Source organism: Mus musculus, chromosome 2 (genome assembly GCF_000001635.26).
Source record: "Mus musculus strain C57BL/6J chromosome 2, GRCm38.p6 C57BL/6J".
Classification (NCBI taxonomy): domain Eukaryota; kingdom Metazoa; phylum Chordata; class Mammalia; order Rodentia; family Muridae; genus Mus; species Mus musculus.
The window spans coordinates 59,217,142-59,239,417 of record NC_000068.7 but is presented as its reverse complement, the minus strand read 5'-3'; the positions used below and the strand labels follow the sequence as shown (position 1 = coordinate 59,239,417).

At 42.0% G+C, this 22,276-nt stretch overlaps 1 protein-coding gene across 27 annotated transcripts in view; it reads right to left on the bottom strand.

The window, feature by feature from the left end:
- Pkp4 (plakophilin 4) overlaps positions 1–22,276 on the bottom strand; it is a 194,356-nt gene that overhangs the window by 115,788 nt on the left and 56,292 nt on the right. Inside the window, exon 1 of one of the 27 annotated variants that reach the window (XM_017317531.1) lies at positions 9,564–9,664. The exons of the other annotated variants lie outside the window; for them this stretch is intronic. The gene's annotated coding sequence lies outside the window, so the exon portion shown is untranslated. Of the gene's footprint in view, positions 1–9,563; positions 9,665–22,276 lie in introns of those variants that run through there. 27 annotated transcript variants of the gene reach the window in all.

Genomic DNA, 22,276 nt, shown 5'->3' with positions numbered 1-22,276 from the left:
GCTGCTCAGAAGGCTGGGACCACCGTGGTTTGGGAGCAGCCTGGCTAACACAGGCAGACCCAATTATAAAAGCAAGCAAGCAACAAAAGCCATCCAGATGAAAATGTATAAAATGTAAAAATTAAAACAATATCTGTATCAAAAAACATGTAACTCCTGTATAGAATGAATGTCTATAAAGATATCATTTTTCAAATGTCTATAAAACTACCATTTTTAAGAAGGAAACAGTATGTAAAAGTGGAGCCAAGTGCTTCTTCAAATGGTTTATGATTCTTACAAATATGGTATTCCTGAAAATCAGATGAAACAGAGAATAAAAAACATTTAATAAGGTTAAATGTAAAAGCTCACTGTATTATAAAAGGTCATTCTAATTATGATCATCCAAAATATTACAAACATGATTCAAACTAAAAAAAAAAAAAAAAAACCCTCTATTATGCCAGTTCTGAATGCCAGAAACTCAAAATCAGTCTTACTGGATGTGGTGGTTTGAATATGCTTGGCCCAGGGAGTGGCAAATTAGGAGGTGTGGCCTTGTTGGAGGAAGTGAGGAAGTATGTCATTGTGGGAGTGGGCAATAGGATCTTCCTCCTAGCTAAAAGTTGGTTTTCTCCTAGCAGCCTTTGGAACAAGATATAGAACTCTCAGCTTTTCCAGTCATGCCTGCCTGAATGCTGCCATGTTCCTACCTTGATGATAATAAACTGAACCTCAGAACCAGTAAGCCAGCTCCAATTACATGTTGTCCTTTGTAAGAGTTGCCTTGGTCATGGTGTCTGTTCACAGCAGTAAATCCCTAACTAAGACACTGGGGAAAAATCCTGTCATTAATAGTAGCCCGTTCATTGCCTCTGGCAGTTTCTGGTGGTGGCCACGTTGCCAGTGGCCTCTCTACTCCATCTCTGTGGGGCATCTTCACACTAACTTCTCCTTATGTATGCCACATCTTTGCCTCTCCTTTATGACACTTGTCTTGACGTTTAGTGCTCACTTCAATAATTCAAGACAAATTTCTAATCCAAGTATCCTTTTTCTAAATAAGAAAATATTGCAAATGACCAAAGAATAAGAACTGGTCTCCTTCTGGGAAGGAGAGGGAGAATATTCTGTCCACCACCATCTATTCTGCTTTCTCCAAGGATTCATATTTATCCTATGTGCAAAACAGTGTGGCCAATCTCAACATCCAGAAAAGCTTCCATACAATCCAGCATGGCTGTATATCCTAAATCTCATCTTCTCAAACAAACAACAAGAAAAGCCCACGTCTCTTTCCTACCACAAGGGCTTGTTTGTCAATTGTTGATCATATTTCCCAAGTCAGTGATGGTCTATTGAGAATGTCCGGCCTATGACTGCTTATGTTTTTGTGTTTTCCCCTTTCCTCTATTAGCTTATGAGGCTCTGGACTTACATTAAAGTCTTTGATCCATTAGAATTGATTTCTGTTTAGGGTGGGTTCTAAACAGATCAGTTTCATCCTCCTATGTATACAAATCCAGTAATTGGCTGTGTCCCTGAAAGTATAAGTGAATCTACCTAGAAAGGATAATGATCAAGAGGAAGTAAAAAAAAAAAAAAACCAAACAAACAAACAAAAAAAAACCAGGGGCAGAGATGATTTAGTGGAAAACAGCCAAAAGATAACCATATATGCACAAACGCTTGGAGAAAACAAAAGCCTAAAATAAGAAACAAAACAAAAACCCAAAGTAGGAAACAAAAAATCCCAGGTGTAATCTGAATATGGACAATGGCTCTGAGTTAAGTCTGAGGCGTACATAAATTCCTCTCCATCTGTTGATCTGGTAATAATAAATGATATTATCTTTTCCCAAAAGACAATGTCTTCCAAAAGTCAGGCACAGGAGTGACAGTTATGGGATCCCATTGCAGCATGCAGACACTAGGAGGAGGAAGGGCAAACGAATCCCAGTGAGTTTTGAACGCAGCAGGAAGGGTCTCCAGGCCTGTGAACAGCACCCTGACTTCAAGCTTTCATCAGTGGGTCACCGTCTCCTCCCTCACGTTTGCAGTAGAGTAACTTTTCATGAGCCTGTGGACTGTGGAAGCTCTACAGCATCTTACAGTTCACTTTCTCTCTTGCTCTCACCTCACAGTGGGAATATCTGTGATTCTCAACTATTCCCCATAGCCTGTGGGTCTCCTGCAAATTGGTGTTAGGAAAGGAACTGTCCTGTTGTCCATCACAGATCTTTCCTGGATGATGCATCTCTGGTTTCTGCTGAGATGGGAGAAGGGTTCGTTTACAGCACACCTCTGGCTGTCTAAAGAAATTAGGCTTTTCTCTCAGGGGGGTATAATTTTAGTGTCATTTGCAAATTGGTATGTTGAGAATTCCCCAAACCAACTTGTAGTGGATTTTTGCTTTAATTTCCCCCATAATACATGTTTTTCTTCTTGTATTTTATTAAAGAGCACATGAAGAAGCCAGGCCACACTTTGCTTGGAATCCAAAGCCAATAACACAGCCCATCTATTATGCACTTGCCACACCATTGTGAAAAACATTTCAGCTAGATTGATATGATGACGTGTACAAAGGGCTTACATTCCCCCAGTTTTTAGTTACAGATTCTCATTAGTGAGCCTTATCAGGGCTATTTTTAACTCCCACATGTTCATAACACTTGTTTTTTTGTTTGTTTGTCTTTTTAAAGAAATCTCAGCTTTCACTAGCATGTCTCTTAAAATTCTTTGTGTCTATACCTGTTATCCAGTTCCAAAGTAAATTCTACCTTTTAAGACCTTTGTTATAAGAACATTACATTCCTAGTCCTGAGAGCTAGAATATATTTAAGCTCTGCTTACACTCACTTAGAGACTTTATCCCTTGAGACTTGAGAGGTCTCTCAGAGCTGCTGGACACATCACCCCAGTCATCACCTCCACCCTTACATGTGACATCCTTACATCATCTCCCACATGTGACAGATCCCCTTTATCTTGGGTATTATATAGATTATTTGTGGTTGCATTAGGTATTCACTCAGGTAATCCAAGATAATCTCCCTATCTCAAGGTCCTTATGTTAATTACACCCATGATTATACTTCTGATACTATTTACTGGCCCCAGGCATTGAGATGCCTATCTACGAGAAAAAGAGCCTTATTCATCTTATTAAAACCATAGTACAGAGTTAAAGTATATTAATTACTAACAGTTTATCATGCCTATAAACAAATGTTGACACAGCTTTCTCAAAGTGACCGTTTAATATTGATATTGCAATAAAATGCTGCAAAATTACTTTGCTCGCATGTCAATTATGGCATAATTCACTCCGATTTTTCCATTTGCAAAAAATTATAACTAAATACAAGCATAATTTTGAAATGAGGCGGATGTACATTAAGTAGAGTAAGCACGAATGAGTTAGCAAGTGTGAAGATTTAAAAGTATCCTTCCGCACTGAGTAAAGACCCTTAGGAAGTTACACTGGGTCTGATAAAGCTGGTCTTACATTCCTGATCCTTGGGGTAAGGAAGAGCGAGCAAGGGGACCCAATTTCTCAAGAAAGAATACTGGCTGGGATGGCTTCAGTAGAGTGGCAGACAGCTAAGAGCCTGCAAGCTAGATCAGCTGCCCTGAAAAGGGACTGTCTACACCCCCACCTCACCCCTACCCCCCACCAGCTCTTCATTTCAGATTCAGGCACTGGAGATGCTTTGAAAATTAATACATTTTCCTCTAACACGCCAGAAGTCAACAACCTGGAGCCCCCCCCCCCCCCCACTCCTGATGGAACAGCGAGAGGAAATCCCCCTTTCCTCTCCTGAATGGTCTTTGCTAGGTTGGCTTGGCCATCACAGCCCTAAGGAGGATCTTGGCACTGGGAAAGCCAAGGGTTCTTCTCTATTTACTCCTAGAGAGCAAACCAGCACCGCCTTACACAATCCAGTCTGTTAAACTAATACTTAATAGTGAGAATGAAAACAAAGTAACTGATTATAAAATCAGTCCAAAAATGATTATTCATGCTTCTTAGTTTGAATATAAAGCCACATTTTTTTTAAATATAACAAGTGTGAGTAATTAACAAAGCAACTTAATCTGGCTTAGGTTTAAAGTCCAGGTGTAGGCTGTCCAAGAAGTCCCTGGAAAGGGCTCTGTTTCCTTCAAGATTAGGTTTTTCTCAAAAAATGCTTAATTGAAAATCTGAACCACCAATGAAACAATAAGCATTAGATACTTAGAAGTGTCCAATCTTGCGTGAACTCAGCTAGCTAGATAATGCCTAAGTGATGGTGTTGGTTGTAAATTGTTCCATACTACATGGTTACAGCAGTTTTCTCTTGGGTCTAAAAAGTATATTACCTTCAGGAGACTGGCAAGTTGGGGAGAGTCATACAGATATAAGATCCCAAATGGCCACCTTGCTTACTGCATCTTACGACCAGGACCAGAGATTAGCACCCCCATCACATCTGACAGCCTTTGGAGGCCAAGTCTTTGAGTCATGCTACGCTTGCCTAAGGACTAAGTCAAAATTTGAAAAATTCTGTATAGAACTTTTTCTAGTGTGATAGAAAATTCTCTATCCTTTTAGGGAAGTGGAGAAGCATTGCTGGCAAAGGACCACAGGGACCTGTACGTGCTAGTCACAGGCTGTCACTGAGCTCCAGTCTCAGCTCAAGGTAATCTGTAACTGGTAGCAGGTGGCCTTGTGACTTGCTTGTGGATATCAAAAGTTACAGAACTAAACACTTGAGTGGAGAATTTTACTGTATGTCAATCTGAGCACAGTAAACTTGCCTGAAGAACACGTACCCCTAGCTCCACGCTTCCTTTTCATTACATCACACCATTTTCTCCTTCGGGTGCCACTCTGATCCTAACAATACTGATACATACTCACAAACTGACCGCTGTGCTTGTCTGCCTGGTGTTCTCCACCAGATTAAATCATTTACATCAGTGATGCCACGGTGACATGGCCTCCCTGGGCACTTGCACACATGTACATGCACACAAAAACACACGAATAAACTGAATATCTTTGAAAAATATGAAAGTCATGCTACACTTATTACACACAGGGACTTCATATGCTAAGATCTTTCTCAGTGTTTTCCTTTCCTTTGTTAGGCTGATTTTCTATATCAAAATACTCAGAAGAAAATTCAATTTCATTTTAAAAATGCTTCTCTTAGCAATATGACTGAATACATATGCTGTGTTATAATTCTTACCTAATACTTATCATTAAAGAATGAGTGCAAAGGTTGAGCCAGGAAGGTGATTCCAAAGGCCATTCTCTGAACTGCCATGTCATACACACCGCCTGCGGACCTTGTGAGTGGTGGCCACTGCCTAAGGACCTTGTGAGTGGTGGCCACCGCCTGCTGTTAGTCAAGTGCATCCCGTAAAACTCAGGGCTCGGGCATAAAGTGGACAATGAAAGAAACAAGCCACCTGGCTCATGCTTGCCCCAGTCTTGTCAACCCAGCTTGTGCCAGGCCTTTCCCTCTCTGAACATTCTGCAAAGCTCCAGGCCAAATCTTTTTCTGCCTCTGTGGGTTTAAAGCCCACGCCTGGCTCTCCCCATAACCTGTGCCCTCCTCAATGCTGCCCAGCTCACTCTGCTATATTTACCTCCTCTCCTGAGCTGCACAGCTTGAAAGGAAATCTTTTATCTCACAAGTGAGATTTGCCAGAACCTGACACCTCACTTGAGCTGCCTACTGCGATGTTACGATGTTACGTTTCTTGGCTCCTGCCCTGAGCTGCTACTTTCTCCAACCCAAATCCCACATTTCTCTCCTGTAGATGGAGAAGGATGGCCGACCAAGTTGCTTGTGATGACTTTGTAAAGAAAGACTGCCAAAGCATGGGGCTTGGGGCCTATGGGTAATGCCTGTCCCTTTGGTACGCAGGTGCCGTCATCTGAACATTTCCCTACAAGCGTCCCGAATGACCTACACGAGACACAGTGGCACATCCGACAGTGGTGCCAAGTCTGAAGAAACACTGCCTGAGCCAAAGATGACAACGCAAAATAAACTGAGAAGTGGCTCGGATGGCTAGGGAATCTAAAAGTCATCCCTTCTTGACATTCTTCTTGTTCTCATCTATGCAATTCAAAATCTCTTATAAGCCAGGGATGGTGGCAAGGATCCCTTACAGCCAGTTAGGGGTCATTTTCAACACAGCTATCCTCTGTCGCAAACAGCAAACAATTCAAAAAATAGTGTGCTTTATATAGAATCCTCTTCTTAAAATCCAATTCAAATAAAACAGAATAATGGCACAATTTCAGTCCACAATTTAAAATAATCTGACAGTCTAGTACAGAGAGTTTGATAGCCGGTATTCAAATGTCGACATCTATTTGCAGATATAATCTACTGAAGAGACACAATTTAAACTGAATTTAATTCTTTCAAGATTCAAATCAGCAAAAACAAGCCAATGTCAGTATCTACCTCAGCTAAAAATATGGTTCAAATTTTGCAGCACTGTCAAAGGCATTGCATATAAACTCTCTTTAGTTGATGACGAGAGATTGAACACGCAGAGTAAAAATTGAGCCATGGGGATGAAGTGAAGACGGTAATCATAATTCTTAGCATTTATGTAGAGATTCTGCCTTCATGGAATTTTCATAAGCATTCAACTAATTAAATTAGGCAATGCACTTGTGGAATGTCATCATGAGCTTATAACCAGGAAAAAGGATGGCACCGGGCTTGACTAGATCACAGTCCTAGGGTGTAGGTATATTTGCATATCTATGTATTTATATGAGTGATTATAATTATTCATAGATATGGCTAGAAACTATGAGTTTAAATAAGTACAAAGACTATGAGTCAAATGCGGGTTTGAGGACACTCCAGGCCTTTGCGCCTGCGCAGCCCCCCATGACTGTTGCACTGTTATAGGAAAAGCACTAGGGTAGGGAGGTTTGAGTAGAGCGTAGAATACTTGCCCTCTGGCAGATCACAATTTAATATATTAAAATGTAAACGCTCTTTCTCTCTGCACTTCTCAGATACACTTTCAGAAAGCTTTGCTGGTGACAGTGTATGAGGAGCATGGGGACAACGAGAGAACGGCTTTCAGCCTCAGCGGGATGGAGAGTGGAGGCCTCGATGTCTGGCAGGGAAGTTGTTCCCAGAGGAAGGTGTGTGTTCCCAGGCTTTATGGGTGACTGGAAGCAATGCCCAAGTGGCTTGTGTTTGGTGCCGCCAAAGTGAATGTGGAAGACATGGGTTAGGTCTGTTCACTTTTGTACTCAGGCTTGCGACAAGGGATCGATCTGGGTGTCCTGTGGCACTGTGCAGTCATGGGTGAAGGACAGAACTGAATCCCAGTCCTGTTGGGAGAGGCCTCTGAGATGTGTAAGGGCTCCAGGTGGGACAGTGGGGCTTCATCAACTCAGCTCCATACACCCAACTCCACTGCTGTGGCTCCCCATGTTCACCAGCGGGTCACGAGGGCTGTATACATGCAACTCCTGGCATGTGGCGTGTTTCCATAGGCTGTGAACGCAAATCCTCAAACTAACAGTTCTGTGGGTGACAGCTGAGGTAGAGCGGACGCAGAGATACTTCCTGCCTCTGTCTAGTTAGCCACATGAGCCGGCTTCTAAGTGTGGGTCAGCCTCTTGCCACACGCACTAAACTGCTCAAAGCCCAACCACCACTCTCATTTCCTCTTGTGGCCCATCTAACAGCACAAGGAAACACATGGAACAGGCATCTGAAGGTGTAGCCTCCCTCCCATAAGCCTGAAGCAGGCTGAGCCAGAACTTGACCTTGCTGCCACTAAGGAGATTATCTAGGGTGGAGCCTTCTCCCTAGATCACTCTATTGTTTTGCCATTGCTACTGCTCCTCTTCAAGATACTGCTACCTGCTGAGAGGCCCTGGAGCTATTCTGGAGACTATATGCCATATCCTGCATGTCATCACCTGCAGCTGGTTCCAGGCTCCAAGGATGAATTGTCGGGAATGGGCTTTCCCCCCTCTTTTATAAAGCGTGTCTGCCATTAAAAGTTTGAACCTTTGAACTAGCTTGTCTTGGTTCCATTATTTCTCAATCCGCCTAGGCTCCCTCTTTTCTTCCAGATTCCAAGATGCCTCCCAGGCTCAAACCCGGACATGTGAGCCGCTGGCCGGCCCCAACACGAAGGGAGCCTGGAGTGGTGAAGAGAATGTTTACATGAAAGCAGCAAGTCTCGGTGTCCATTCAAAGCATTTGAAGCCTAAATTACTCTGAGCCTTATTTCTTAGTATAATACACCCCAAATGAAAATAACTGTGCTTTCCTTCTGCTGGTTATAATAGCATAACAATGTTTTGAGTAACAATTTCACAAAATGATTTCTGCATTTCTAAGGTTTTTACTGCTCAAGGGTCTCAGGCTGCCCCTCTGAAGTCAGCCGACTAAATTTCCCTTCCCTCTTGTCTTTTTGAAACGGGGATTCTCTGAGTAACCCTGCTGCCTTTGCTTTGTAGACCAGGCAGCGACTAACTACTCTCGCCCGCCGAGTGGGAGTGGCTTACAACCTCTGTGTAGCTAGGCATGCTTTGCTCCAGTTAATCAGTGGCCATGGTCAAGAGCTCGGCTCTGTGACTGGTGCTGGGTTGGAGGTTATTGTGGGAGACAGAAGCAGACCCTAATTGCTTGAGTCCCGTAGCCCGCTATGGCTACTTAACACACTTAGATCTCAGGTCTGTCCTATTTAAAAGTGCAACAGTCATAATAGTACATGTGAGTGCTTGTCTATCTGGAGGTACTTACTATAGTCAAAGTTATTTCTTATAGTTTTGCTCACACAGAGTAAAACTGGGTGATTTTTAAATTTAAAACTAAAGTGATTAGTCAAATGATTTTAAATGATTTAGTCAAAAAGTATTTCCATACTCTGATCTGAGTATACCAGGTGTTCCACTGGGTACTGAGACTAAATGTTGAAGAAGATAGATACATTTTTTTTTTCTTATAGATGTTTGTGATTCAAAAACTTTTTCTGTCTAACTATAATGAGTATTTTAGTTTCAATTATACTTTGAAATTTACTCATTTCCAGTTACAAACTGTAAAAGAAATAATTTTCAGGCAACGGTGAAAATTGTGTTCAACAAACGCATGAATGTAACTTGAGATTCTGAGTACTTTAGAGAGAAAACTTTTTAGTTGTTTAAAAATATTCAAATTGAAAAATTCTGTATTAGTATACTAATTTTCCCAAATATCGAAACAAAAGAGTTAGGATCTCACAGGAACATTGATTACTTGGTATATTTAATGATTTCCATTATTATTTTATAAGAACATAAAAGCTCAAGACTGAGTTTATGAAATTTAATCAATATTTATAAGATTCAGAAAAATCAGTATTTTAAAGCTTAAAGATAAAATTAACTCAAAATTACTTTAAAATAGACTCATATTGGGGCACAAGAAAAGATTCCGTTCTGTCCTCTGTAGTACTTTCTTATTTAAAACAAGCAAGACTATGGTCCCAGGAATACAAGAATGAAAGTAATGATTCCGATTCTGGTCTTTTACAGCCCACCAACTCACCAGCAGCCCAGCCTGAATCAGACGGTGTGGATGGCAGCGTCCCCACTCCGTGTCAGGGCTCTTCTTCTCCTGCGACCAAGGCTGCTGGCTGGCGATGGTTCCTTCTGCTGGGCCCACAGCTGCTCACTGGAGTTGCAATTCTCAGTTTAGAGGCAGCCAGGATCAAGTTCCATCTTCCAAAGGGATGTGTGTGCTGCCTAACAGGTGACCTATCAGAACTGGACGCTGTCTGCTCCAGAGATGGGAATGACAGCAAGCTCCCTGGACCGTTTCATGACTGAGGAATCTATTTCCATATTGTTTAGCCAAAGTATTGGGAGGCCTCCCTGTCAACAGATGCAAGAGCGGACAGCTTTCTGACAGGATGGGCTGTTAGTGCTTGGCTGCCTCACTCCTACTCCACACTCAGAACCACCTGCCGGAAGCTCCTGCTGACACAGCAGGACTGACAGGCCTTCTGGCCCATCTCCTTTCTGCAACACTTTTTTTCTCTGAAGCTGCCTAACACAGGGCACTTGTGGGGCTGTAGGAGACAGGTTTCCGACTCATGCAGTCCTCCTGTGACTGGGCATGTGGTCCTGACTGGTTTCTAATCAGAACTGGAAGTTCAGTAAGGAACAAATACAAACTGAGCATGTATTAAGAAGCAGATCACATTTCAGGAAGAAATGCTTGGGTTGTGTGTTGGATAGTTTTGTCAACTGTGACACAAGCTAGAGTCACCTGAGAGGAGGGAGCCTCAATTATGAAAATGTCTCAATAAGGTCAGTCTGAAGGCAAGCTACTAGGAACTTTTCCTAATTAGTGATTGTGGAGGGCCCAGCCTATTGTGGGTAGTACCATCCCTGGGCTGGTGGTTCTCAGTTCTATAAGAAAGCAGACTGAGCAAGCCATCTGGATCAAGCTAGTAAGCAGCACCCCTGTATTGTCTCTACATCAGCTCCTGCCTCCAAGTTCCCGGTCTGCTTAAGTTCCTGTCCTGACACCATTCAATGAAAAAACAGCTATTCAGAAGCGAAAATAAACCAAATATTACAAAATAAGCCAAATAAACGCTTTCTTTTCCAAGTTGCTTTGGTCATGGTGTTTCCTCAAGCAACAATAACCCTACTTAGGCCATGTTGTGTTTGTGATTTATATTCCAGGAGTCTTACATCTCACCCCTTTCTGAACTTCCTCATATGGACCATGGGTAATAACAAGAGCAGCATACATACAGAACTGTTAGAGGTTTGAGAGGGAACGCATAAACATGCTAACTTGATGTTTCCGACATTGTCCAAGGGATGCTCATGGTAATTACAAACTGTTAACTAACCGGTAACCACAGCAGAGCTGGGTGTGGTGGTGGGTGCAACTTAGTAAGGCTCAAAAGTCAAATTAAAAAGGAAAAAAAAAACATAGTAAAAGGCTATTATAGTGTCGATACCCAGTAAAAGAAACACCAAGGAATTGTGCTCTCATCAGCTTGGTACTGATTTTATTCCTCATGTCGTTTTTTTCTGCTGAACAAGGTCTCTCTATGTCACTTAGATCTCGTAGGGCCTAGAACTTGTGGCCCTTCTGCCTTAGCCTCCAAAGTGCTGGGATTACAAGTCTGTGCCACCACCACTGGCTATAAAGATTGTCTTTCTTCCACTGGCTTCCAAGACTTGCTATCCAGATCGGGGCTTCCTGAACATATACCACTGAGCACTATGCAGAAGTGAACAAACTGTTTTCAGTAAGATATGCCAGGATCTTTAAAGCTTAAGGTAGATTATTAACTCAGTCTTTGTGTGGGTTTTGTTAGTAGGCTGTCAGGACTGTTGCAGTGGGCCACCCAATCTGTGATCTGAACCTACCCCTTGCTTGGAACAGCTCACAGTCATTAAACAATTAATGGCTTCTCAGAAAACCTGCAGAATGCTGGATGCATTGGCATTTCAGGTTCCAGGGCAGGCTTGGACAAGGGAAGCAGAGACCATCTTAACGCAAAGACAAGATTGGGAGCCTGGATTAAGATCACCAAACTTAAGATTAAGATGAAACCAAACTTAAAGCTTAGCAGGAAGGAGGAAGAGTAAACAGTGCCCCACACCAGGCGGAGGTGGCTTCACTCTGCTCTAGCAATTTTAGGACCAATCACATTTGAGCACCACCGAGCTTCAGTGATAAAGCACACTGAGCTGATTGCTAAAGTCCCCAAATGAACTTCCGTGCTCATAAGCACCCAGTCAACGGGATAGCTCTACTCCTGACCCACCGGTGACTTGACTACCTAGTAAATACCCAGCTCCTGGTTAGCACTTCACATAGGGGATGTGAGTGGCGTTCATGAGCTGGGTGAAACTACTGTTAGCTTTACAGAAGGGACTGAAACTGCGAGAGGTGATGGATGGACTTACCTGGATCTTCAAGCGGTTTGCAGGAGTCTATATTAGACTCGATAGATTTCATGTCTACTTAAAAGCAATGTTTGCATCCTCCTTACTATATCAAGATGTCCTTAAATTCTTTACTAAATTCAGTAAGAAAAGACAGTGAAGCATGGTGAGACTTTACTAAGAGGTCAGGACTCTCCAACACTCTGTGTAAACAATAGTGAAAGCCGTACTGTGGTACAGATATGCTCTGGGCTTACAGAATCCCCCGCGGGCTGGGAGTGGAGGACAATGGGAAGGGTTTGGCTCTTCTGAAACACCAAGGAGAATTTTCAGCTTTAGAACAAGAGCTATTTTTGTTGTTGTTGTTCAGTTCTTGGTAGCCTCTTTCTAAATACATCTCAGGTGATCAGCTGACATTACTCTGAGCTATCAGAGTGCTTGCCTTTCCAACAGGCCAACTCTAACCTGGAAGGTGAATCAAAACTAAGTGTAGTGGCAGACAGAGCCGTCTTGGGGTGGTAAAAAGCTTTATATAAAGCTAATTTGGGGCACTCAAGGCACTAGTCGACAGTTAACACAACAGCAAACAAGACTTTGCATGTTTGTGCCCAATATATTCTATTATTGTGCACTTCAAGTTTAAAAGACTCTGTAACTAGCTAGACCTTTTCCACAGACAGAACTGTATGAAAAGTAGCTCCATATTTTTTGCATAGCGCTAGCAATAAAATAAGACTGTCCTAATTACAACATTTGCCTTCTTCTGGGTAGGAATATATCAAACGGGAAGACTTGCATCTACCAATATGAGAGCTCTGCCCATGCTAATAAACCAGTCAGAGTGATTTCACTTGGCTTGGAGTACATCCAGGTTACAGAAGGCAAGAGTAGATTAAGGGCATGCGTGATCACAGCAGTGACAAACTCCTGCCTGCTTCATAAAAGCACCAGTATTTCTTCAGGCAAAGATGTGACTCACGCCATATTTTCAATGAGATAGTGTTGGAAGCATTTAAAAGCTGGAAAATATAATTCTGTCAGTACCAATACCTCCTGCCTTCAAAAGAAAGTTGTAACATCATTTCAAAATATATTATAGTTGTGTATGAACAAGCTGCTGCATAGAATGGACCAATGCCTGTACAAGCTGAAGCCTGTGTAGTGTGGTCCTAGACAAGATCTAGAGACCACCATTTTATTTTTGAATTAGAAGGGATACATGGATTTTGTTTCAGTATTTTGAAACAGGGTCTCTGTAACCCAAGATGGATTCAAATTTATAGCAATCTTCCTGCCTCAGTTTCCCTAGTATTAGGATTACAGGCAAGAGCAACAAGAGTCAGTAAGAGATTCCCATTTGAATAAATCTCTTTTAATGTTAACCTCATATAAAGTGGTGTCTCCAGTAATGAGGGAAGACAAAGTAACATGTATACCATCAAAAGAGGTGTCCAGAGTGCTTTGTTAGCGTTGGTGAGCTCCCTGCCCCATTGTTTTGGGAGGAAAGAAAGCATCATCCTTGCTTCCTTGACTCTCCTAGGTGGCAAGTAATGGGATTACCTTATTTAATGTTCATGTTTAGATCTTGTTTCAGCCTATTTTCCATCAAACTCAAGTGTTTACAACACATAAGTACCTGATAAATTCTACAGTTCAGACACTGTGCCCATCTGTAAAATACAGTGGCGGTCCCCTTGGTGACTACCTTAAGGCAAAGCATTAGCAAAAGTGAGGTTTTATACACTTTTCCATGTCTCCCTTAACGCTACCTTGTGCACCTCCCTCCAAGGTAAAGGCTTGATATACCTAAAGAAGCACTTAATGCAACTGAGTATTCCCTACAAAAATGTACAAAAGAGTTGAATCTGCAGAACTGGTTTGCAGTTGATATTCCACAGGTCTTGACCTACCGCAAGGACATCATGTATCATGCTATTGACTACCTAGCATATAAATAACCCTCTGCTTCTCCCTGTCTGAAACCCTTCCTGTCAGCCAGGCCACCTGGCCTCGTCTCTGGGTCTCTCTCAGTCTGGATGCAGCTGCCCTGGGCTATAGCATCTACGTCTTAACCCCTGTCCCCTTTAGAAGACAGGCTCTGATGTAGCCTGTTGACAGCAAGCTCCATATATGAGATGGTGACCTCGAACTTCTGATCCTTCTGCTCCATTTCCTGAGTGCTAGGATTGCAGGCACCGACGACTCCCTGGCTTATGTACATCCTTGGCTACCTTCACAATCATACATTTTCTATTTTATATCCAAGACAATCAAGCCTGTTAACCACAACCCACCTAACAAGGTCCCACATCTTATAACCTTTGAGAATTCATCTCTTTCCTTTCTGTTAGCCTATGACACCTTACAATTATTATTTTAATAAAGTCTTTTATTCTTTACCAGTCAACTTATTTTAGAGTTTTAGAATGTTATAAAAAGCAAAATGCTTTTTTTGTAATTAATGTTGAAAACATACAGAGAAACCATGTTAAGATGTGTGTTCTTGGGCTTCATTAATATATGCATGTGGAGGCTATTCACATGTATATGCATTTCTGTAGTAAAACTGATCATTTTGTAGTTCAATGTTTTATTTTTAATCCTATTTTTTTCTCCGATGCAATTAAAAATTCTTTATAATGTACTGCCAGTCACACGCATGTAATACAATACAATGTGATACAATTCCACCTGTATTGAGCAATCAATTTATCATTAATTTTAGGCATTATAAATGCCATTGTGGTTAACATTTTTATGCTTTTATTCAATATTTTCTCAGATGAGATTCCCTAGACTCAAACTATGAGATAACAGACACAACCATCACTAAGGTCTTGACTGCAGACAGTGCTCTGCAGTGGCTGTGCACTGACTTTCATGGGTGCCCGTGAACTCAGTATCCTGTTCCTTGACTGCACTGTTGCCAGCTTGCAGGGCAGATGCGTGTCTCAGTTGAACACTATCCTGTAGCTATTACAGTAGTTCATGTGCATCTTCTTCATGGAGGCCCGCTCTCCATTAATTCCTTTTCTATGACTTCCTCCATGCTTTCCTTTCTCCAGCTTTCCAGAACATGTCCTCAGATAGTCTAGTGCTGACAAGGCCCTGTCCCACCTTATCCATCCGTCTGTCTCACTGAACCCAACCGCAGAGGTCAGTTGATCCCTGTTCTGCATCTGTGGGGTATGGATGCCTGAACAGGAATCTCAGGATCCCTACTTACTGACAACACTGGAGGGTTTGTGAGCTACTTAGCTTTCCTAAATATCACTTTCCTCTTGTCTAAATGGTGGTTGTAATAATAGTTATCTGTATAATTAGGTGTTTTTAGTAACCAGCAACAGAAAACACCCTGGCTAATTTAAGGATAAATATAAAAAGATATTGGATCACTCAGGACTATGTGATTACCAACCAAATTTAGTAACATGGGCAATACATGGAACAAAGAAATTCAGTGGCTCTGAAGACAGGCAGAGGTTTACTATATTAACTCAAAAAGTCAGAGTAAGAACACAGGCAAGATGGGTATGGGACACACGCCTTTAATCCCAGCATTCAGGTGACAGAGGCAGGCAGATCTCTGTGAAATTCAAAGCCAACCTGGTCTAAATAGCAAATTCCAGGACAGCCAAGGCTACAGTCCTCTTGCACACAGCACGGACTCTCACTGGGGCCCTGACTCCAGAGGCCATTTATTCTTATGCCACACTGGTGTTAAAACTACTTTCTAATTTTTTTCATTTGTCACCAGCAGTAGTAACAGTATTTCTAATAACAGCAGTGGCGGCAGAAGAGAGAGAAGAACCAGCCATCTATTCATCTATGCAGCAGCGCAGGGCTCGGCCATCACACAGCAGTGCTAGCCTGGACAGAGCACTGCTTTCCCCCATCCAGCTCTAGCAGTGACCCTGAAGTGGCGGCCGAGCCTCCAACTCTTCTCACATCCAGTCAGTGCATTTGTAGGGTCCCTTGGCCTTTGCGCCCCTCACCCAACAACCTTACATAGGCTTTTAAGGGGCAATTTAAAGGTTTTTCAAGTATTAAGGATTTGTGTTCATAAGAAACAGTGTTTAAAACAAAAAATAAATCGTCTCCCATCATAGAATTCATGGTAGGCCCAAGGTGTGTGGCCCAGCCTGCACTGCAGTGTGGTGAGCTCACGTGAGCTCAGGTGAGACTGCTCACCTGCTTTCATGGCCCTCAAGATGTCTGCTCAGTCAGTGAACAATGGAGGCAACATTAGCAAGTGACAAAACACAGTAATTTCTTAAGAATTCACTTCGCCATTATTTTTTGCAAACTTAAGAGAAATCAGTTAAGAGCTTATGTTATATATTCAAAAAAACAAAGAAACAAAAAACCCAAAGTGCCAATTTCCTCTTATTAAAGAACAAGTGAAAAAACAAACAGCACCAAGCCATAGAGCAGACCTGTGAGGTGGCCACAGTCCAGAACGAAAACTGAGGCAGATACAAAAGAATTTTGATTTTAAAAAAAGGCAACTTAAGGCAATACTTAAAGAAGAAAATTCCTTGCTCACATAAGTCACACGAAGGAAAGATATCCAGAGGATGATGACTCAGTAGCACCAAGCGATCAGAGAGTCAGAGCTCTGGGCAGAGGCTGGGAGCCCAAGGATGCAGTCCCAGGAGGTGATGTTCTATGGCGAACACTTTGCGCATGTGAAACCCAATGGATGAGGCCATGCCTTAAGCTGGAAAATGGGTATAGAAGGGAAGGAAGGAACGTGTGTGGTGAGGTGGGGTGGGTTGGGGTAGAATAAAATTGGAATATACTGAAGGGGGCAATTCTGATATTAAGACCTCGTTCCCCAACTGGTTCTTGATTTGTCAGTAAAGAAAGATGGGGCCAACTGCTGGGTGGAAGGTACAGGTGTGACTTCTGAGTCCCAGGAGGAAAAAGGAGACACAAGGAAGGAGAGAGCAATTTTTTCTGCCATGCTTTGGTGGAAGAAGAACGTAGCAATCATGTGAGGTCTTGAGTGGGGGAGGAAGCTGGGGTTGGTGGCCACCACTACAGGCCTGTGGTCATGGATGTTTGGCAGAGGCTAGGCTAGGTGGGACTAGCCACTAAAGTTTAGGGCAGGTGGAGAGACAGAGACAATAAACTGGTAAGGGCATGCTTTTCCAAGCGGGAGACCGTACTGACCAGTAATTGTGCCAAGAAGGCAAGTTGTAAAAGAACAAACTGAGTCTATGTCCTTTACCTGAGGATTCAAGGGGAGCTGGGGAGAGGTTGGTAGCAGGATCCCCCCCTAGAGCTAAGGCAGTAGCAGAAAACTACATGCAACAATATATTGCATACATGTCTGAAAATACTGTAATAAAACCCATTATGTATAATTAATATTCTAATAAAACATTTTCAACTTACTAGCTTAAACATTAAAGTGACTTAAACTATTACATCATTATCCAAGGAAAACTTATCTCTCCAAAGCCAAAATATTTCAATACTAGATATTCTATCCTACTTATAAAAACTATATGTATATCCGAAGTATCGTTATTAAAGTATGATTATATAAGAAATAACTGTGTAATACGAATGTCTTCAAGTTTTGATGAGTCATCTAATTTGTTTACAATCTGTTTCTGCTTTATGCAACCCCTAATCCCTGAAGGTTTGATTCATAAATTCAGACATTCTACAAGTTAAGACACAGATTTATCTCTTAAATTGTTTGAAAAGCCTTTGTTTTAAATGGTTTTTCTTAGGAATGCCTGAAACAAAATAATTACAACTAAATTACTTTGCTAAGGTACAAGCAGCTCTAATCACTCTGGAAAACAATATATTCATGAACCATACACAAATGAAGTAAGGCCATATGGACTAATTTCTGCAAAGTAACAGGAATGGCAATCTAGAAAGTAAGCACGCAAGCATGCAGGCAGGGACCTTCAGAACTCTCATGCTGTGCATGCCAAAGCTCTGAGCAGCTTTGGGACCCTACCTCAAAAGTATGTTTGGCCATCCATCTCATCAAGGGGCAGCAGATACCATTTCAAATTTAATAGCCCATACAAATTTAAAGTATGCCCATAGAGGGGAAATTATCCCGTGCATTAATAATTTAACTCTGAAAAGAAACTGTGAACTGGGTTATCCAACTGAAAAGGAAATTAAAATTTTAAGCATAAAAAGTCAGGTTTGGCTGTAAATGTTAACAAAGAAAAAGTATTCTATTACTTTCAAATGTAAAGTACTGTTAATAAAAAATTAAAGTTAAAATACCTAAATTGGTAAATATACAAATAACTGACATGCTATAAATGTGAGCATTAGCACGTTTAAACACAAGAGTATACATAGGGAGGGGCAGATCTGTGGTCCAATTAGTTCATGGGCCGATTACTCCTCCAATAAAATCTACAATACTGTTCGTGGTTGCACATTCTTCTGACAAAGAGCCTTACTCCCAGTAGGCCTGTGATAAATATTTTTAATAAATTAAAAACAAAGTTTAGTTACAAGTATATATGCTTTTTTCTGGTTACATACATGTAAGCCTGCTACAACACCTATTATGTACTCTAGTTGTGTATGTGATCCTGCTATGTGTGGTCAGCAGATGGAGTTTGTATAAACACATCTCTCTATAGTTAAAGGACACTGTACACAAACCCTAGTGTCAACAGACTCAAAAGCTGTCTTCAACTCAGACAGAACACACATTCAGTAATTCTGAAGTATAACTCAGAGAAGGTAGAACTGAGAATGTCGCAGTGTCCAGCTTATCACTCCACAGGTCACCAGAAAATGGATGTACAGCTCCTGCATGAACATCCTCATCTGCATCCACAGAACACACAAAAGGCCAGACTTCTAGTGTTGACATACAACTTCAGACTTATCTCTACAGAGTCCAGTGCGATCGACTGCTCAGAATTCTTGGCTATAAGCCCTATGACATCATGGGAGCTCTATCATTTAACCTCAGTTCTAAACTTATTTCTATAATATTAAGGGGGAAAAACTATGAAATTTAGTTTCTCTCACCACACACACACACACACACACACACACACACACACACACACACAGCCTTCCTTGTGCTTCACGATGCAGCTCAGGCACGGGAAGATGTAAGTTAAACGATCATCACAACTGCCAGGACCATTTGGCTCCCACTAGAAGAGAGAAGTTGGTTACTAACAGTCACAGGGACAATAAAAGGCCGGGTGCTGCAGTGACAGTACAGTGCCTTTCCCTAACTCCCGTGAACTATGCTTGCCTACAGCTGGAATGAAGGTGTTTGCTGCATGTGGCTGAAGTATGTCAGGGAGGACTAGTCAGTGCAAATAAACTCAGGCTGCACAAAAGGTGGCTGCAGAGGCAGGGGCAGAGCAGGGCGTTGTTTCTGTTTTAGAGGAATAAAGTAAATAATTGTGCAGGAGTTTGTTGAGCTCTGGGCACTCTGCCATACAGGAAGGGCATGTAATTACTAAAGCTAAGACAGCCATGTTCAAATGAAGTAATATCAATAGGACATGGTTGGGCTCCAAATTCTTTTATCTTCAAATTTTAAGGATCCCTGGATCTCACCTCACTCTTTGATATTTAACTACCACTTAAATAAATAGAGGCATAATGAAGGTCTACTTGTAATTTCCATAAAAATCCAGTAAGATGTTATCGTGAATGATGGCATCTTTTTTAAGAGCTCTACAAATGAGGAACAGGGTGATTCCCACTCATTGAAAACAACAGAAGCAATACACAGGGTATCTAATTTAGGAGCGCACCAGAGCAAGAGGTACACACAGCGCGCGCTTCGGTGTGTTAGCAATGTGAGCATCCACCTTTTGACTCCCACTCTGTGCCATTTGGGTTCACCTCAATCTTAAATCTGGATCTCAACTTTCTTAATCATCATCAAAAAAATTTAAAGAGTGTGGCTTATGAGTAGGCCTAAGAATGAAAGTCAGAGCCCCTGAGGCAAGTTCAAATCACAATCACACGCAGACACGCACACACTCATGCACATGTGCACACACACACATGATTCTATAGAAAATAAGTAATCTTGTATCCTATATAGAACTATGAAATTTATTTGTTAATCCTACCCATGACTGGAAATACCATTTTTATTTTGAAGAACATTTCTAAAACCAAGAGACAGTAGTCTATCTGTTATAAAAATACAGTGTACTCTGCCAATCAATTGGTATACCCTGCATATAGCCTGTTGCTTACTGTTTCCCTGTACCTCTGAAGAGGGCATGGGGCATATCAAGGTTGCAGGGGAAGGCACAATGAACAGCCACTGCCATACCAGACTCCTTTTCAGTCAACAGCATGCTGTGGAATTTCAAAATGGACTCTGTCATTTGGGCCTCTGGTTTTCACCTGATGCAAGGCCCATTGAGGGTACTACATTTGGACATATTTCTTCATCTAATGATTGTATACAGTGCAGTAAGCTAGCTATTCAGCAGTTTTAAGTTTGCCAGAAATCTACATACTATCAGGATACAAAAATCCTTCCTTGCCTCTTAATTTATCTTGGACTCCTGCATCCTTATTGAGATAAACAGCAAAAGCTGTCAAAAGATGATTCTGATTGGAGCCTACGGGTGGCTCTGACAAAGACCCCATTTCTCTTATTTCTAGGAATTAACCTGTATTTCTCATAGAGCGAATTCCCAAATCAATATGACAACCCATCCTTTCATTACCTGTACTTAATTGTCTGCTAATTTGGACATATGGGGGAGCAAAGCCATAGCATCTGTGTCAAAATGTCAGCAGGCAGGAAATAAAACTTTACTGTCAACTATGTAGATGGATTTAGTTCCTAGATCAATGTGGGAGCGGGGAAAGTAAAGCTGCCTTATGAACAGGATGCACAGCTGGGCAAGAAGCTGTCTGAGAGACGGGAGACTCTTGCTTACCATGCTTCTGTAAATCTGGCTACAAGTGCATGGTTTTCACAAAACAGCAAGTCGGTAACGAGGCTATCCAACAGTACTGAACTCCTCTTTGGACCATCATTTATTGCAAGACTGATATAGTAGCGGGTCCTGGGAAGAGAAACCTGTAACACATGTATAAAACACCACTCTTTCCTTAGGGAGCCAATTATGTAAGCCCAAAGCAGCACAGGATAGTCACAGCTGTGCTACAACGCATGAAGGATCAGGAGAGAGGAGATTTCAGGCTGGCAGAATACATCTTCATAAAGGGGCTAGCCTTTGATCCTCACCAGAATAAGGAATTCTCCTGTACATGGATGGCTGTTGTGGTTTGAATGAGAATGGCCCCACAGACTCGTGCGTTTGAATGCTTGGCCCATGGGGAGTGGTACTTTTAGGCTATGTGGCCTTGTTGGGGGTAGGTACAGCTTTGTTGGAGAAAGTGTCTCACTAAAGGGTGGGCTTTGAGGTCTCAGAAGCTCAAGCCACGCCCAATATGGCATTCTCTTCCTGCAGATCCAGAAGTAGAACTCTCAGCTCCTTCTCCAGCGCCATGTCTGCCTTCACATTACCATGCTTCCTGCCATGACGAATGGACTGAACCTCTAAAAGTGTTAGCCATCCTCAACTAATGTTTGCCTTTATAAGACTTGCTGTGTCATGGTGTCTCTTCACAGCCATAGAAACCCTGAGACCCTTGCTGACTGGCATCTATGTGAAAAGCTATCTTTTCATAAAAGTAGAATGTAAATTCCAACCTGTGCCAGAGAGCAGCTGTGTGGCTTCAGTTGCCAGAGGAGCCCAGATGGAAAGGCCTTTGTTTCTGACACCAGAGAGCCAATGGCAGATATTTAACAGACTGGGGTTGCTGAGACTACTATGGGATATTTGCCTCGCTGCCCTTCCTTCCGCGCCCTGGGACTTGCCCAAGAGGACACGGACATGTGAGCTATGTAGTGGCTTTTCCTCCCAAAATTCAGAGGAGTGCGAAAGGTTCTTACTTTACAATTCTTCCACCAGGTGCCTCGACAGAATCCACGTTTGAGGTTGTGATAAATCAACAAGTTAATAAGTTATTTTTACATGACCAAATCTCAGAATTTACACACAAAACTCTTTTTATTTGTGAGGCTACTATGGTGAAAATTTGAAAGCTTAAGACTTTATGTTAAGTAAAACACTAGGAGAACACAAATACCACTCAATGCTCAGATAGGGTTTTGGTCTGTTAATGTCAATGTCCAAAAGGAGACTCATGGAATCCCTAAATATATTTAAATGAAAACCTACAGCTCCTTGGAGCTCTTTATACGTAGAGATGAAGGTAGTGGTGGTGGTGGTGGTGGTTATCCACCCTTCCTAGGTACCATGCACTGCTGTACACATTTTTTCCATGTGT